The sequence below is a fragment of the Berghia stephanieae genome, chromosome 11 (genome assembly GCF_034508935.2).
Source record: "Berghia stephanieae isolate SIO BIC M18660-M18661 chromosome 11, UCSD_Bste_1.3, whole genome shotgun sequence".
In the NCBI taxonomy this organism is placed as follows: Eukaryota; Metazoa; Mollusca; class Gastropoda; order Nudibranchia; family Aeolidiidae; genus Berghia; species Berghia stephanieae.
This window is the reverse complement of record NC_088370.1, coordinates 19,724,705-19,727,866: the sequence shown is the minus strand read 5'-3', so window position 1 is coordinate 19,727,866 and position 3,162 is coordinate 19,724,705. Positions and strand designations below refer to the sequence as shown.

Here is a 3,162-nt window from a genome sequence, read left to right as displayed (position 1 = left end):
TCAACACAAACATATAACATAGTGGTAAACGTAAAAATCCAGACGGTTGGTCTCAATGACCTTTGCCCTCATCTCATCAGTCACGACGATGCGGTTTACATGGGTCCGTCTCCTTTGTTCAAAGTTTACGATGAAATTAATTCCAAACGTCCTTTCAAACAGGAACTGCGTGGCACTCTGATACTCCAAGAGCCCGAAGAACGCCAGGCTGAGAAGATTGTCCTTGGCACTCTGCAGTAAAGTGATTTCCACTTCCCGTGGATCAAGGTCACTGCTGTTGTAGCAGTTGACCTTTGAGAGGTCAGCCAACATGCAAGTGATTCTGTTAAATGCCAAGTTATGTTTGCAGGAGACAAATTCCTCCAAGGACACGCCTTTCCAATTGTCCGTGGTGGAACGAAAGGGTACATCCTCAGTTGTGGCACTCCGACCATTGCAATGTAGCCTCACCCCACGCCACGTGGCACCCCGCTGCACATGCTGCCACTCACTCAGGAACCGATCCACAGGGTTCCGCATAAAGCTGATGAAATGATACTTTCTTCTTTTCCTTGAGTTAACATCGTTTTTCTTGAACCATTCGTCCACACAATCGTTATATTCCGTCCAATCGGCGTGCAAACCACAAATCCATCCTGTTGAATGGCGACTGACTAGCCAAATTCTTTTATGTTTTGTAAAACACTCACATTTTTCCTGTCTTCAAAACACTTGCACGGTGGATAAATATCTAAATTATGAACAAGATGCTTCTCGAATGAAGACCCCCCAGTTTTCTGAATGTGAATGTAAACAAACACATCCTCTCCTTCCAAATCAAGCTTTCGCAGTTTGTTGAGATCACTTTCATTGGACTGGTGGGGTATTAATCGCCCATTTACAAATGCGTCGAAATCAGCTGTTGAAGAAATACGTGTATCAAACTGACCAAAGCATTGCCCTCCATTACATATATAAAACACACCGACGAAAAACAGAAATGTCAAAAATAGAATGAATGTAAAACTCAACAGTTGGCATTTTGTGAAGTTCATTTCTTGTTCCTTTTCATCTAAACATACACCTTCTTCCGCAGTGACCCGAAGCAGTTTTGGAATAAAATCAAAAAGAGGGAGAAATTAGTCACGGGTGATTGTGATTTTACTACGCACTTCCGTACCATGAACAATATTCAATCCCCACTTGGCTCTGGTGAAAGTGAAGTGAGCAAATGGGAAAAAAGTCACGATGCCCATTATGATGAATGGTTGGACGGGGATATAAACATAAACGAATTAGAGTATAGTATCAAAAGCTTGAAAAATAACAAAAGTGCGGGGTACGATTTAATTCTTAATGAATTTATAAAATATGGAGGTAGTGCTCTTCGTCAAGTTCTACTAAAGATTTTTAACAAAGTATTTAGCAGTGGTATATTTCCCCAACAATGGGCAGTTGGTGAAATCATACCCATATACAAAAAGGGGGAAATTAATAATCCAGACAACTACCGAGGCATTACGCTGTTAAGTTGTATTGGTAAACTGTTCACTACAATATTAAATCGGAGATTATGTACTTGGGCAGAATTAAATAACGTCATTTCAGAAAATCAGTTTGGGTTTAGAAAACAAAGAGGAACAACTGACTGCATATTTATCTTACATGGTTTATTAGAATTATTTTTAAACAACTCTAAGCCCTTATATTGTGCTTTTATTGACTTAAAGCAAGCATTTGACAGTGCTAATAGAAGGGCTCTGTGGTTTAAGTTACACAAGAACAAAGTCAGTTGTAAAGTCACAAACATTCTTCAAAATATGTACAGTAAAATAAAACTTTGCATCAAACAGTCAATTTTCAAATCCACTACGAACAAGTGCGATGACCCTCATGATGAATGTTTCTTCACATCAACAAATGGGGTTCTTCAGGGAGAGTCTCTATCTCCGTTTTTTTTCTCTGTGTTTATAAATGACATTAACGAAGCTTTTGAACAGCATAACGACATAGGTGTAAACATTAACTCATTGCTGTTAACTGTCCTTTTATTTGCCGATGATATGGTTTTATTCAGTGAAAGCAGAACTGGTTTACAACGAGGACTTAATTGTCTAAGTGATTACTGTTACAAATGGGGTTTGCGCGTTAACACAACAAAAACCAAATGCGTTGCCTTTAAAAGAGGTGGAAAGATCGGGATGATGGACAGGTGGTTTTATAGAGACAAATTATTAGAAACAGTAGGGCAATTCAAGTATCTGGGGTTTATGTTTGGTAGTAGTGGAAGATTTACGAAAGGAATACAGAACCTTGTAGACCTAGGTCGTAGAGCAATGTTTAACTTATATTCTCTGCTCCACCAATATCAGGAATTATCACCTTCCACCCAACTCCATCTGTTAATACTCTTATATCACCAATACTTAATTATTCGTGCGAAATATGGGGCTATTGTGCAGCGGTAAAAATGGTTTATGTTTGGTAGTAGTGGAAGATTTACGAAGGAATACAGAACCTTGTAGACCTAGGTCGTAGAGCAATGTTTAACTTATATTCTCTGCTCACCAATATCAGGAATTATCACCTTCCACCCAACTCCATCTGTTTAATACTCTTATATCACCATACTTAATTATTCGTGCGAAATATGGGGCTATTGTGCAGCGGTAAAAATGGAACAAATGCATTTAGGATTCTTAAAATCCATACTGGGGGTAAGGAAATCTACACCGTCAGCTTTCGTATATCATGAATTAAAAGTATTCCCATTAATCAATCAGCGATTAATAAGAGTAATTAAATACTGGTTTAAAATTTTAAAACTACAAGAAAACAATCCAGTCAAGATAATTTATAATAAATTATTAACACAGGCTACAGAGCATATCTCTTGTACTAACTGGGTAACTTTGCTAAGAGGAATGTTGTGTAAATATGGTTTTGGATACGTTTGGGTTAATCAACACGTTGAAAATGAGAATATGTTTTTACATACTTTCAGTCAACGCCTTAGCGATATTTTTTTACAAAAATGTAAAGAGGAGATAAGATCAACTAGCGATCATAGACTTTATAAACATTTGGACAATGACAATTCTGTACGCTATATATTCGAGATTAAAGAAAAAGTAATTCGATTCGCCATTACAAAAATTAGATTAGGTTCTCATAATTTTATGT

General features: G+C 37.4%; 1 pseudogene; it reads right to left on the bottom strand.

The window, feature by feature from the left end:
• LOC144957328 (heparan-sulfate 6-O-sulfotransferase 2 pseudogene) lies at positions 1-1,034 on the bottom strand (annotated as a pseudogene).
• Positions 1,035-3,162: the final 2,128 nt, after the last annotated feature.